Genomic DNA, 15,780 nt, shown 5'->3' with positions numbered 1-15,780 from the left:
CTGGCAATGCGGCGATGAATAACAAGGGTTGATAAGGCGGATTCTGCTTTTAAGGACGACACGCTGACTTGGTATGAATAGGTATTGTGGATGAATCTAGTGGCACGGTTCTGGACGGATTCGAGGGCATTTATGAGGTATATTTGATGTGGATTCCATATGGCGGATGCATATTCTAGTTTCGGTCTGATTAGCGATTGGTAAGCCAGGAGTTTAACTTGTTGGGGAGCGTGACGTAAGTGGCGTTTCAAAAAGCCTAGTGTTTTATTCGCGGATGATATTACATTAGAAATATGTGTGCGCCAAGATAAATCATGAGAAAGCGTGACTCCTAAGTACTTAAATGAGTTAACTGCTTCTATTGGGATTTGAGCTATATTGTACAAAAAAATAAATGGTTTAGTGCGACGGGTGAAGGATACAATCTTGCATTTCTGAGGGTTAAGTGTTATCATCCACAGGTCGCTCCATTTCTGAACGTTAGCTAGGTCAGTCTGGAGGGCTTCTTGGTGGGAAGAGTTATTAACAGTACGATAAATGACGCAATCATCTGCGAACATACGAATGTGACATGATACGTGAAGGGGCAATCATTATAGTATATTAAGAATAATAACGGTCCGAGCACTGACCCTTGGGGGATGCCTGAGGTTACTGGAATGTAATCAGAAAATTCGTTATTAACTATGACTAATTGGGTTCGATTTGTTAAAAATTCCTTAATGCAGTTTAGACTGCTAGGGTGAATATTTAGGTAAGAGAGCTTAAGTAGTAATCTCTGGTGTGGTACTTTGTCAAAGGCTTTTGCGTAATGTAAAAAGATAGCATCAATCTATTGGTTGCAGTCAAGGTTGGCATGTAAGTCATGAACAAATGTAGCCAGTTGTGTCTCACAGGAAAGGTTTTTACGGAAGCCATGTTGTGATGAATGAAAGAAATTGTTGGAATCGAGAAAGTTCATGACTTGAGAATAAATTACATGCTCCATGATTTTACAAGGAATGCTTGTTAGGGAAATGGGTTGATAATTTAAGGGCGAGTTTTTGTTACCGGACTTGAAGATTGGGACGACCTTTCCCACTTTCCAGTCATGCGGTATGTTACCTGAAGAGAGAGACTGAGAGTACAATAGTGATAAGTAGGCCGCGGAAATGTGCTTAGTAATTTTCAGAAATTTCGAGTTAATTTCATCGATCCCGGCTGATGACGTTAGCTTGATGTTTTCGATACGAGATGATATACCATCTGCTAAGAAAGAAACTGGATCCATGGTTGACGCTGTGAAGGAACTTATGAAGGCGTTAGCAGGTAAATCACACTCTTTCGCAAAAACAGTTGAAAAGGCTCTATTGAAAATATCAGCACATTCACAATCGCTGATGGTTTGACCCATATCGTTAGTAAGAACAATTGTACGTGTATCCTTCGGTTTACTACGAGCCAGAATTTTTTAGGGTTGTGTATTAGCATTTTTGCCAAGTCAGAGTGGAAAAAGGTGTGTTTTGCGTTGCGGATAGCAGCAAGGTAATCAGCTTCGGCAGTGTAGTACTTTTCCCATGATGCTTGACATGGGTTCCGCTTTGCTGCCCGATAGTGACGCTTTTTCTTGTTTTCCAGGCGTTTCAGGGCCGTAGTAAACCACGGTTTTTGCTGGTTAGCACGGAAACTAGCTACCCGAATGTACTTGTTTGTTAGTTCGTGAACTTTGTCCCTGAAAATCGTCCAATTTTCGTTAAGAGACTTTGTGTGGAAATCGGTTTCATAAGTTGTAAAAAAAGCAGTTAGTTCTTCATTTATTGCTTGAAAATCACCTCTTTCATAAAGACAAATTGTTTTCCTGGAAACTTGACGAAGCATGGGTGTAAAACTGAAGGTAGCATGAATGACTTTATGATCACTTATTTCCCTTAGGTATGTAATACTTGTTGCGCTATCAGGGCTGTTGGTTAATATCAGATCTACTGTTGGCGGAATTCTGCGCAATGCGCGTTGGCTCTAATATTAGCTGGGTAAGGTTGAAGTTAAGACAGACCTCGACAAAATTTTATGCTTCTGAAGAATTTGTCATGGAGGTGTAGTTACGCCAGTCAATAGTGGGAAAATTGAAATCACCAAAAAGAACAATATCTGCGTTAGGATACGATGATGTCAGTTCACTCAGCACATTGTTTAGTTTGTAGGAAAAGTCCGGATCATTTTGCGGTGGCCTGTAACAGACTCCTTCCAGCACAGTTCGTGGGGCAGCGTGGCAGAGCAGCCATAGCAGTTCTAAGTTAGAATCTACATTGATTAAGGATGCTGAAAACTGCTGATGTACGGCTATGAGCACGCCACCGCCACGGGCTATTTCCCGGTCTTTACGGTAAACTTTAAAGTTAGGCAGCGCAGCTAAAATTTCAGTATCACTGATATTGTCTGTTAACCACGTTTCTGTAAGAATGAGAAGGGTGCTGTTGGTTGATTAGACAAGACTAGATACGATTTCCCGTTTCGGTAAAAAGCTTCGTATGTTAGTAAATACTGCAGATAAGGTAAGATTAGTCTGGGGGGGGGGGGTGCTGTCGGAGAGTTGCTTTAGAGCGAGCAGAGTGTGATTGCTATGGCACTTTTTTTACCGTTTCCGTCAAGTCGTCGAATATATACTGCTTGTATCGAAGAATACGGACGCGCTTTCTTACCGCTAGGTCTTCTGTAATTGGAATAGTTCCTTTTTCAAATTGAAGCGCATGTCCTAGTCTTTGATCATGAAACTGGGAGGCGGGGACTTTTCTTTTTACAGGTTCTGACTGTCTGTTGCCCGTCTGCGCGACAGGTAAGAGAACAGGACCTAAATATCAAGCGGCACTCTGTCCTTCCACTGGTTGCTAATTCCTGCAGTTCTCCGTCCTGTGCCCGCTCTTGCCACATTAATTACACTTTGGCGCCTCTCTAGTAGAGGTGCAATAATCGGAAGCCCGATTCCCTTGACATTTACACAACATGCACCATAAATGAGTCTTTTTCGGCGGGTCAACGGAGCTCTCACTATGGATTCGCGCTTCATCAATCTACTTTCCGATGTTAGAACTATTCTCAGCCTTCAGGAATTAATCAGTTGTGTCTGCAATTACGTCGAGTGTGTTGCACTCCAGTTCTTTCAAAAATACAATGCGTTTCGGATGGCAACATCGAAGGACCTGCTCAGCGATCACATGATCGCTCAGGTCTTCAAATATTTTAGCAACATTCGCCATTTCAAGCCAATGGTCGAGGTGGCCAGAAGTCTGGCAGCTAACTTCGATCATGGCTGCTTGGAGTGCCGGTAATAAGAAGAAAACTTGGGAATGCGTGCGCGAGCCAAACATACTATTTCCAACTTTTAAATTAGCCTTCTTCGACAATGGGGTGCCGTGCAAAGGTAACAAAAAATGCTAGTAGCAAGTATTATAGCCATGCATTAGAGGAAACAGCATGGCTCGGAAAGATTTTTTATTGCACCAAGAAGAGCTTGAAGCGGATCTTTTCTTCACAGAGAGATCGTTTTGGCCCTTACACGGCAAAGGTGACGGCAGAAAAGGCTGCCTAAGAGTTACATTATGTTAAAAGGACACAAAACGGAAAATTGTAAGGGTAGGTCCGAAGCAGCGATGTGTTCAATCGCACAATATTTCTATATAAGAAAACATTCGATGAGCTTTCTGCAAGTAGCATATGTGACTGGGGGTGTCACATGTAATGATGATGATGAAGACATTTATTGGAGGAGCAATTGTGGACTGGAATGCCCTTCCCCACGATGTCGCCGCCCTCTCATGCCAATCTTCATTTATTGATGACTTAAAAATTTATTTTCAAACACAATGACCTGTGCTTGTATTTTCTCATGTATGTAAACCCACCCCTTATGTAATGCCTCCAAGAGAGGCCTTTAAGGAAGTAAAGTGAAGTGCAGTGAAAGGAAGTATTAGGTTAGATTAGGGGAAGGCTGGTCGCGTCCCTAGTCCGGGGCACCGTGGGTAAAAGCCGCTGCCCGTGCTCTCTCGACGAGGGCTTGTTGTTCCTCGAGGTCCGAGCTCGACAGGGCCGCCTCCCGGCCTTCCCACGCAGGCTGATTTAATAATAATAATAATAATAATAATAATAATAATAATAATAATAATAATAATAATAATAATAATAATAATAATATTAATAATAATAATAATAATAATAATAATAATAATATTAATAATATTAATAATAATAATAATAATAATAATAATAATAATAATAATAATAATAATAATAATAATAATAATAATAATAATAATAATAATAATTTATTTTTCCTTTACTACAAGGAAAGGAAAGGAGCTGCCGCTAAAAAGCTGCTTCGAAGAGCAGCTTGACGGGGCGGCTTCCCCTACATATGACGGCATTTCACAGCAGAGAAAGTCACGCCCACACAGTGAATAAACAGTCAATGGAGAAATAATTATACCACAAAAAAGCACTAGGTAAATCAGGAAAAATACGTGAAGATAAAACAGAAATGCCGCAAGACAGAACACCTAACTTGAATATATGTATTTATAGAAACATTTCGCGGATTAATTTAATGGGAGGAAGAGAGAAATCTTGACCACTATTAGCAAAATATTGATTTAATATGGTAGGAAGCCTTAAGCGAAGCATCTGCCTGCCATAGTTCGTCCGGCAAGCTGCAACCTGCCAATGCTCCGGGTTACGGGTGTCGTATGTGTGTATGTTGTCTTGAAGCGCTGCTATGAGTGTTAGTGTGTTGTCCTTTTTACTGATGCCTTGTTTATATAATCGCAAAAGCCTGTAGTTATATAAAGATGTTACTTTAACTATTTTTAGCTGCTTAAATATTGGTCTTGTATGTTCGAGGTAAGAAGCTTTAGTAATATTTCTTATTGCACGTTTTTGAAGGAGTAGTAACTTTGTAATGTTTTCTGCTGTTTTTGTTGCCCATACTAGCAAGGAGTAGTTCATAATAGACAAAAACAGTGAATTATAAAGCATAATGTTAACAGTAAGTGGAAATACACGAAAATGTCGGCGTAGAGAACCTATTGTGCGTGATAATTTGTTGACTAAATATTCTTTGTGAGCGTCCCATGTCATGTGTTCTGAGAAGTACACGCCCAACGTTTTCACAGAGTGAGCAATTTCTATTTTCGTGCCACTGAGTACAAGAGAAGGCAGCTCGAATGCTTTATTTCTGGGATGGAAGAGAACGGCTTTTGTTTTACTGACATTGAGTTTTAAACTGTTTTGACACGCCCAGTTTTCAATTTTTTCCAAGGTTATGTTAGCCCGACTGGATAGCTCTATGCCTGAGTGGCCAGAGAAAAACAGACTTGTATCATCAGCGTATATAATGTGTTTTGCAGATGAATCTATGGAAACAAGATCATTGATGTAGAGAATAAAAAGAAGGGGGCCTAAAAGACTGCCTTGTGGAACTCCCGATATCACTGGCTTGATTGTAGAGGAGAAACCGTTTATTTCAACATAATGTGTCCTATTGGCTATGTAGGAAGATATTAAAGAGTAGGCTGTGCCACGTATGCCATACTTGTCTAGTTTATTGAGTAAAGTTTTGTGGTTGATGCTGTCGAAAGCTTTCGAGAAATCTAAAAATATGTCCAAGACGAGTTTCTTTCCTTGAAAATTAGTTAATATATACTCTTTTTGGGCGAGAAGAGCAAGCTCAGTAGATCTGTTTTTCCGAAACCCGAATTGAGCGGAGTTTAAAATATTATGATGATTAATAAAGGACGTAAAACGAGCAAGAATTACCTTTTCAAATCCTTTTGAGAAGGTAGGCAGGATAGATATTGGGCGATAGTTGGAAAGGTCGTTTTTATTGCCTTTTTTGTACAATACTGTGACCCTCGCCGACTGCATGTTACGTGGCAACACGCCTTTTGATAAACATAAGTTGAAAATATGTGTCAGGCAGTTTGATATATCAAGAATAACATATTTTACTGGCATTATCTGAACACCCGCGCTATCCTCAGATTTGCTATTGTTAAGACTGTTGAAAGCTGCCATCACCTCTCCCTCTGAAACTGGATTCAAAAATATTCTTGAGTTATTGCGAGAATAGTTGAGCGGTACCTCTTCGCAAGATGACGAACTTTGGGCAACAGAAGTGAAAAAATCATTGAAAGCGTTAGCGAGTTCATGTCGCTCAACCTCTATGCCATCAAGAATAAGTTTGGTAATTGGTTCTGTTATATGCCTTATGATAGAGTTCAATTTCTTCCAAGTCACCTCCGGGTTATTCCTCGAAAAAACAAACAAATTCTCATAATACAGTTTTTTTGCAGCTCGAAGCTCTTTTGTCACTACGTTTCTGAAAGATTTGAAAGCTTTCAACGCATCAGGACATATCGTTTTTAGAAATTGGGTGTATAATTTGTCACGTTCTTTTATTCGGTTAAGTAGCGTACTGCTACTCCAAGGCTTACGAGCTCGCCGTGGACGACTATGTATTTTGCAGGGAAAACAAGTAGAATATATTGGTGGTTGAATAATGTGATAAATTTATCGTACGCTGCTTCAGGATTGGTTTCGTTGAAAACGTCGCTCCAGTCCGCACCGACTATCTGCTCACGAAAGTTATAAACCGTAAACGAATTGATGTCCCTATAAGCGTATTGTTTCAAGCTCCTTTTGAGATCAGGTACGTGGTTGACACAAAGAAATATAGGGAGGTGATCGCTAATCGGCATACTGATTACTGCGGATGTTAAGTGATTTTGGTTATTTGTAATGAAAACATTTAACAATGTTTCTGTTTCTTCAGTTACTCTGGTTGGGGCATTTATAGTATTCATACAGCAGTGAACATTTAAAAGTGTATCTAATTCCCGCGTCGCAGTACTCTCTGAGATTTATATTCAGGTCGCCTCCAAGGACAATATTCAACTTGTGCTGATTCGCAAATTCAAGAACAGAATCTAAAAAAGAAAAAAACACTCGTATTGCCGGAAGGAGGGCAGTAACACACAGCAAACAGGTACGAGCGGACTCTGAGCGTAAGTATCTCGTAATGGGCGCTAACTACACAAAATTCGTCAAGAAGTTCACATTCTATGTCATTTTTAACCAACATGGATACGCCACCACCTCGTTTAACCTGGCGATTCAAGCAGTAGCTCTTAAACGCTGGTATGCTGAAGGCATCGTCTTCGTTACAAAACCAAGTTTCCGAAAACATAAGAACATGAATTGGCAACTTCACTTCAGCAAGAAAAAAATTCAATGTCATCTTGCTTGCCTGTTCCTGAGCGAAGATTAAAATGAACAATATTTAAAGATTGCTGGGAATTTCCGCAGAAAGAAGCGAGGTCCGATGTACAAACTGGGCTTGACAGAAAAACAGACATTGAAAAGAAAAACAGAAAATAACTAGACAAATGTTAAAACGACGATTTCATCATGCATTTTCCAGTTTGAAGATATCATCTGGGCTACGGATGACAACTGCGCTCTCCCCTTCCGCTTTTCTGACAAATACACGACCGCCAGCATGCCACGTGAAACGATAACCATTTCCTGCTGCCCAGTCTCGACTTAGCTGCAAAGTGTTTCTGTTGTACCTAGTCAGGTTTTCGGATATGAAAACAGATGCCTCCGCAGCTCTCAAAGCTTTTCGTCCTTCGAGCCATTTGTCACGAAGCGCTTTTTTAGAGAACCGCACCAGAATTGTGGGGAATTTTTCCCACCTTAGCAGGAAGCCTGTGGATATTGTCGATATAGCTCGGTTGCAGATCTGGCAATTGGATTGCTTTAGCGATGCTATTGAGTTCGGTTAGCAAGTCTTCATTTGGGGAAACGGGAACACCGTGAACTTCAATGTTGTGCTTCCTAATGTATAGCTCTAGCTCATTTAATGACATTTTCAGTTGCTCAATGGTATTTTTGTCACAGCTTGTCTGCTCCAGCTTCTGGACACGTTGTTTAAGGCTGCCTATCTCTTTGTCCTGCTGTTCCTGCTTTGCAAGGATGGCATCGTATTTAGCTGACATCATTTCGATAGATGCCTTTACCTCGTCGACTTGGGGCGGCAAACCCGAAAGGGCGTCCAGCTTTTGAACAATATCTGCAAGACTTGCAGCGAGTTCCACATCAACAGACATTTTTCGCCCGGTATTTGCCTTCGAACTGTGGCAAGACACGCATCGCCACGCTTTTCGACCGGCTTCACCTATAGATTTGAAGGTTGCCTCCGACCACCCTGAGCAATTACCAAGATGATAGCTGCACTTACATTCGGCACACAGCAGGACTCGGTCACCAGGCGGTACACCTTCACAAGATGGGCATATCTCAGACATGTTGAGACACACTGCACGAATAAGTACAGAAAACAAAGCACTGTGGCAGCAGCGGCGGCGGTACAGAGATTAAATTAAGCAAATAAGAAACTCCGTATAGCACCAACCTGGAAAACGAAGTAGGTGCGAATTAGGTGGGCGTCCTTGCTCTGCCGCCGCTGCCGCCAAAATGCCTCGTTTGCGATAACAGCCACCAGGAGCAAAGCACGACCAGCGCGTCGGTAATGTGACGTCAGCTGCCAATCCAGTCCACGTAAGCCTGATGCCGGTATTGTTGAAAATGCTTGGTTTCTGCCTGGGAAGGCGAAATACCGCAACAATGATGAGTGGAACACGCCTCGCTTGGTCGTATGGAACACAGGTAAGCCAGCAACAGGGTTAGTGGGCCGACCTGGAAAACGAAGTAGGTGCGAATTAGGTGGGCGTCCTTGCTCTGCCGCCGCTGCCGCCAAAATATTATTATGTCAATACTGGTATTTTGTTGACAAGGCCATACCACATGGTATAAGTTTGCCTTCTGGCCATAAAATGTGCCCTGTGCCGAAAAGGATTCGGGCTCAATGGCGTGAAGTGTTGCTGGATTAATAAATGATGTAGTTTGTAACCTTCTAAGATGACACGCTTCTGATTTACTAAGACCCCTAGCGGGCTCCGGGAATGTCTGCCTTTTAAGGCCCAAATGCTGTAATATCTCTGAATATGTTGTTAACGGAGAGGGGGAGCCTAAATCAACAAGGGAGGACGTAGAAGGATTTCGGGGAAGAAAAGCTCGGGCCGAAGCGTGTGCGCGCTCCTTTTCTTCATTTCCCTGTTGACCAGGTACCCATATTAGCTCCTTCTGGGCAGCTGATGTACTTCATTGACTCAGAAGTTTTCAGGCTAGCGGCATTATTCTGTCACGCATATAGTTTCTATAAGCTGCCTGGAAATCTGTAACTATGTATTTCGATGCGGAGTGCGTTACGGCTAGGGCTATGGCCACTTCCTCCATAGCCTGCGTATCCCCGTTACGAGTTGAAAGTCCGTCCCCTACCTGCAATTGAGGAGCCACTGATATTGTGGATATCCCCGCTACAGGACCCGCAGCGTCCAGGAAAAAGGCTCCTTCTTCTCTTGAATAAAATTCGTTCATCTTCTTGCTTCTTGCCACTCGTCTAGCATGATGATGCTCCGGGTGCACGTTTTTGGGGAGCAGAAGTGTAAGGTATTTGTTATTCCACTCTTCAACTATATCTTGTCTCCCAACCACTTGACGTGGAAAGCAAATGTTCAAATTGTCTAAGACCCTGTGGCCAGTATTGGTTGTGGCCGGTCGCATTACCTGGCGTGTAAGATGGGCGCTAATCAGTTCATTAGCCGTATTGTGCACCTCCAGTTGTAGCAGGCGCTGCGTAGATCCTTTCATGGGTAACCCGAGCGCCTTCTTATGAGCAGTTCGAATGACAACGTCCAGGAAGTTTAGATCAGTTTTCCTCATGTAGGTATCGAGCCACGTACACTATCCTGCAGATGATAAAGGCCTGTATTAGCCTAAGGGTATATTTTTCTTGCATACCGTTCTTCTTGATTGCGATTCGTAATAGCATACGGATGACGTGTTCGCACACCGTTCAGAGCTTGGTGATCGCTTGCGTTCCCACCCTTGCTCTTAACAAGCAGCCCCAAAATCTGCATTGTTTCCACCCCTGGAATGCGTGTATCATGGACCGAGGGTTCCAAAGTTGCAGTACCTCCTTCCCGCGCAGGACGAGGAGCTTCGTCGTGTCCGGGGAACAGCGCAGTCCGCATCCTTCTGCACACCTTTGAACCGTAGTGGCAGCCTTTTGGACCGCCTTCTCCATCTGTCCCAGGCTGCCCACCACTGTTCATATGGTTATGCCATCCGCGTAAAGGGCGTGGCGGATTACCTTTACGGCATTAAGTTGTTCTGGCAGGTGTATGAGGGCAACGTTGAAGAGCAGTGGAGAAAGGACTGCTCCCTGAGGCGTCCCCTCGGTGCCCATGGGTATCGGCTCGGACGATGTTTCGCCATCCTAATGTGTGCTTGCCTGTCTTGCAAGCAAGCCTTGGTGTAATTACAGCTGCGCTTTCCGCAGTTAGTACCCTGAAGGTTTTCCAGTATCTTGGAGTGCTTCACGTTGTTGAAAGCTCCCTTAAGATCAAGCGCAAGTATGGCCCTACTGCTGCGTTTGCACGGGGGATCGGTAACCTCCATCTTCGACTGCACTAACACGTTCTGGGTTGACAAGTGTGGCCTGAACCCAAACATTGTGTGAAGCATAATATCTTGGTCATCTACATACGTCGAAAGCTGTATTAGAACCGCCTTCTCCATCGATTTCCCTGTGCACGACGTTAGCGAAATTGGCCTCAGGTTATTGACGTGCACCTCCTTTCCAGGCTTGGTAATAAAGCTGACATCAGCCGTCTTCCACGAGCCGGGCTACTGTCCACTTTTCCAACAATCGTTGATGTGCTGCGTAAGAGGTGGAAGCTCCTGCTGATTGAGATTGACAAGCAATCCTACTGTCACCATGCCGTTCCCTGGTGCCGTGCCCCTCCTCATGGCCATAAGCGCCGCCTGTATTTCCACGACATCGAACTCTCGATCAAGTTCCGGATTCTCCATGCTCTCATAATGCCTTATTGATTTGCTGTCTTTCACTGTACATGGGTACTTGCTCGTGAGGGCTTCAACCAGCTGCTGGTCCGTGCCTGCGAAGCCATATATGGCTCTCTTGAGGTTACGTTGCTGATCCCCACGCGACGTGGTAGGCTCTATCAAACATCTAAGAAGACTCCAAGCCGCCTTGGCGCTAAGGTCTGTGGTGTTCGGTATCCGGACGGAGGGAACGAACAGGCGCAGACCGCAGCTCAGGGTAGACTGCTTATTTATGTCAGAGAGTGTGAGCATGTGAGCTCGAGAAAAGAGAGAGAGAGAAATGTGCTGATGATGATAGCACTGGTGTTTGGAAGCGAAACCGAAACTTGTGCGGGACACAACATCACCTCGCGGTTAAAAAAACACCACACGTAAAAGCACAGTATGTACAAGGGCAGAAACAGTAAAGTCAGTATTAGGTCTGTCAGGTCAGTGACGGTCTCTTGCACTTCGACGCAGCGTTTGTCCTGTGTCGTTGCTTTGTGGAGGAGCTGAACTTGCTTCAACCACTGGAGAAGTAGACAGCGGTTCAGATGTCGTGTCAGCTGGTGCTGGTTCCAAGCGATCTTCGGAAGTAGTTGGCTCGTTGTCTGGAAGCAGTGCCCAGGGCGGTGTAGAGTCAGAGCTGTTTTCTGGTACGCGAGATAATTTAGATGCATTCCAGATGCGACCGTCACTTAGCAGAAAGGAATTCCGGTCTCTCTTTTTGACTACTTTTAATGCACCCATGCATGAAAGTGATGCCTTGCTTCCAGCTTTGGGAATCCTTACTCGAACAAGGTCACCGTTTCGAAATGTTGGAGCCCTAGCACTGCGTTTCCTATCCGTATACTGTTGGGTGTACGACTGCTTAGCATGGACCCTCTCGCGAACTGGCTTCAATACAGCGTTAGAGTGTACGTCGCTCCCGGAGGGTATTCCAGCAATACTGAGCTTGTTCTGGGTTGACGACTGCGTAGAAGCTTCGCAGATGACAAGACAGTCGTTGCGTGTGGAGTCGACCTATATATACCGAGGTAGTCAACCAAGGAAGTTTTCAAGGGGCGTTTTTTCAATCTCGCCATTTGTATCCAATCTTTGAGCACCCTGTTGAATCTTTCTATTGCACCGTTTCCCTAAGGGTAGTACACTGAAGAGTAACGATGTTTAAGGCTCTTCTCGTGCAAGAATTTTTCGAACATTTGAGACTTGAACTGCGGTCTGTTGTCAGTTACAATTTCGTCCGGGAAACCCTCGCGGCTGACTACTTCCTGCAGGAACTCGACAACAGTATGCCACGTTACTGGTGCTGCAAATGCAACTTCAGGCCACTTCGAGTGGCCTGAAGTTGCTATGTATCGTTACTATGTATGTATCTATGTATCGTTATGTAGAGTTACTATGCATCGACATTTAGAAGCTGCCCATTCAAGAGGACCTACAATGTCCATCGCGAGCTTTTGCCATGGCTTGTCGAAGAATGCCACAGGTTGCAACGGCGCAAAAGATTGTTTAGCAGACTTGTCGAGAGTCTGACAAATGTGACAGTGCCTTATATGTCCATTCGAGGCCACTAATGGAGGTCACGCAGCCTTTGCTTAGTTCTTACTATGCCAGGGTGGTTTTCTTGTTCGAAGCTGACAAGCGTAGCCTTCAGCACATCGGGGACTACAATTTTTCCCCTCGGAGCAACAAGCCATCCACCTCAGACAGTTCCTCTCGCACGTCAAAGTAAGGAAAGACATCAGGTGCCAGGGGCTTTTTCGGCGGCCACCCGTTTGTGGCATACCCCACAACCTTTTGCAAAAGCTCGTCTACAGCGGTAGCAAGCTGCAGCTGCTCTTTTGTCACGGATAATAACACGACCGAGACTATTTCTTCGCCTACGGTTTGATTTGAAGCGCTTTCCATAGGCAGGCGTGAAAGTGCATCTGCAATGACGTTTTGAGATCCTTTCTGATACTCGATCCAAACGTTGTAGTACCATAAGCGAGCAGACCATCTGGATAAACGAAGAGGCCGACGTCCTGCACCAGCTGACGAAAGCAAAGTTACCAAAGCCTGATAATCTGTGCGCAACATAAATCATGTTCCCCAAAGGTAGACCTGCCAATGCTCGCATGAAAACAGACGTTCCAACGCCTCTCGTTCCCCCACGGAATATATTCGTTCCGCTTCAAATATCTCGATGCAAATGCAACGGTGCGCATTTCTTCACCATCGCGTTGCTGAAGCACTGCACCCAAGCCCTTTTCCGAAGCATCCGTGGTGAAGATTACATCTAAATCTGGGTTGAACATCCGTATGACAGGATTAGCTGTGAAGGAGCTTCTGTCGAGATCAAAACTGCGTTGAGCTTCCTCATTCCAATCAAACTTTTGATTTCACCTCAAAAGCTTTCTCAACAGTTCGACCACATCAGCAAATCGGGGAATAAAACGGGAGTAGTATCCTACACGTCCCATGAAAGAACACAATGTTGAGAGATCATGAGGAGCAGGCGTTTTCACGACAGCGTCTATTCTGGAAGGCAATGGGCACAAACCTTTCTCACTAACGACATGTCCCAAAAAGTGCAGCTCAGGAACAGCGAAAAGACATTTGTCATTTAGCTTCAATCCTGAAGCTCTTTTACATTGAAGTACCTGCTTCAAATTTTCGTCGTGCTCCTGGCGTGCCCTTCCCCAGACGATTATGTCATCAATGTAACAGAGCACACCCTTGCAGTCCTTCAACAACAGCTGCATCATTTCCTGAAAAGCCGCGGGAGCAGAGGCCAGACCAAAATATACTCTTTTGAATCGGAACAACCCATCATGCGTGACAAAAGTGGTTAGACCTCGACTCTCCGGTGTAAGTTCAACTTGGGGGTACGCAGACGCCAGGTCAAGTTTCGAAAAATACGTCTCACCTGCTAAATGATGCAGAAGTTCTTCAACGTGCGGGTGAGGAAACGCGTCGGCGATGACAGCTTTGTTTGCCTCGCGGAGGTTCACGCACAACTGCAGCGAGCCATCTTTCTTTCGCACAACGACTATGGGGGAGACCCCTTCCGACGCAGACACGGGTTCTATTACCTCCTGCGACTGCAGAAGGCTTAGCTCCTCGGAAGCTTGCTCTCGTAGAGTCCGGGGCAGGCGCCGCTGCTTTCCAGAAGCCGGCGGCACGGACGAGCGACGCTGGATGTGGTGCACGAAGTCCTTTACGAGCCCGAGGCCCGTCGAGAAGAGATACGAAAACTGATCCTGCAGCTCGGTGGGGAGAGTGTGCTTGCGCGACGCTGCAACAGGTTAAACTTGAACCGACGATGTTTATGCCTAAGCTGCGTATGGCGTCGAGTCCCAGCAAACGTGCCTTTGGTTGTGATGTGGAACAGCACACCGGCGGTGGTTTCGCCATGAGTTACTTCGGCCAGAAAGCATCCGACGATGTTTATCTTTTCTCCAGAGTAGTTGTGGAGGGTGACAGCAGGCGAGCACAACGCATAGATATCCGCGAAGAATCTGCGGTAATGTTCTTCGCTCAGCAGAGAGACTGTAGCCCCAGCGTCAACAATGAGAGAAAAAGGATGTTGCCCTATCGTAATTAAGAACGAATTTCTTTCGGTTGGCCATCCTTATCGTTGACGTTTAAGATAGTAATGAGGTTGGCTGTCCTTGCTTTCGGGCAAGACGCTCTTCTTTTAGCAGTTTTCTTTTCCTTTGACCTGCAGATGCTTGCAAAATGTCCAATCTTTCCACAGTTGCGGCAGTGTCTGGCTTTTGCTGGGCATGCAGAGAAATTTGCTAGATACAAAGCCGAACCACAGGTGTAGCACGTGCCATGCGAGGGGTCGAATGATTCCGTTTTTGTTTCTCGCACGCTGTTGACAGGAGCGCTGATGTTGAATTATTCTAATTGCCTTTCTGCCTGCTCGATCTGCTTTCCAATGTCAACTGCGCGTTGAAGAGTGAGAGACGGTCCCTCGTAAAGTAAGCGCTCTCGTATCTTTTGTGAAGTTGTTCACTCAAGCAGTTGATCACGGATCATGGTGTCAGTTGCAGTTCCGAAATTACACGTTTCGGAAAGTTCTTGAAGACCGTTTATGTAAGCTTCAAAATTCTCACCAGGCGGTTGCTTCCGTAGACGGAACCGGTTACGTTCCACCAGGTCGTTGGTGGCTGTTGCTAAGTGGACATCCAGCGTTACTTCTGCGGGATACAACAGTGTCCTTGCGGCGAGTCGCATTTAGCCAGCCAGCTGTTTTTGGCCAGGGTCCATGCATACTCTTCTGCTTGCAATGTTAATTGGGCGATCTTGATCTTCAGCGTGCGGTTATGTTTTTGCTTTTTTCCACCGCCGTGTGAGACCTCTTCTGGCCTCTCATAGATGTAGTAGGTGGCTGTCAATGACCGGAACTTGTTCTGGGGTCTGAAGCGTACGTGTAAAGCGGTCCCTGACTCCAAGCAATGACTCTGCTCACTCCTCGTACTTTTCTATGGACGCGTGTCAGAGTAGGCGGCATCGATTAATTTGCCCACGTTGCATTTATACCCAAGCGGAATTGTTGTTCTGTAAACCCCATATGTTCACGGGACCTGTATATGTGACCATCGGTCGGGCGCGCAAGAACGCGTAAGTGCACGTTGCCTCGGAACGGTATAGCTTTCCCTTTGTTAGCTATAACTCTCTCCATGCTCGAGCAGAAGAGTACGTGTTGCCCGTGTCGTACGTTCCCCACTCAAAGTCTCCCCTACTACTTCCGTTTTATATCCGTATATTCTTTTTTCCCTGGCAATGTGACCCCCAGAAGAACCGAAGTTAGTG

This window comes from Amblyomma maculatum, chromosome 11 (assembly GCF_055883805.1).
Source record: "Amblyomma maculatum isolate TAMU_Amacu chromosome 11, ASM5588380v1, whole genome shotgun sequence".
Taxonomy (NCBI): domain Eukaryota; kingdom Metazoa; phylum Arthropoda; class Arachnida; order Ixodida; family Ixodidae; genus Amblyomma; species Amblyomma maculatum.
Note: the sequence above shows the minus strand (reverse complement) of the source record.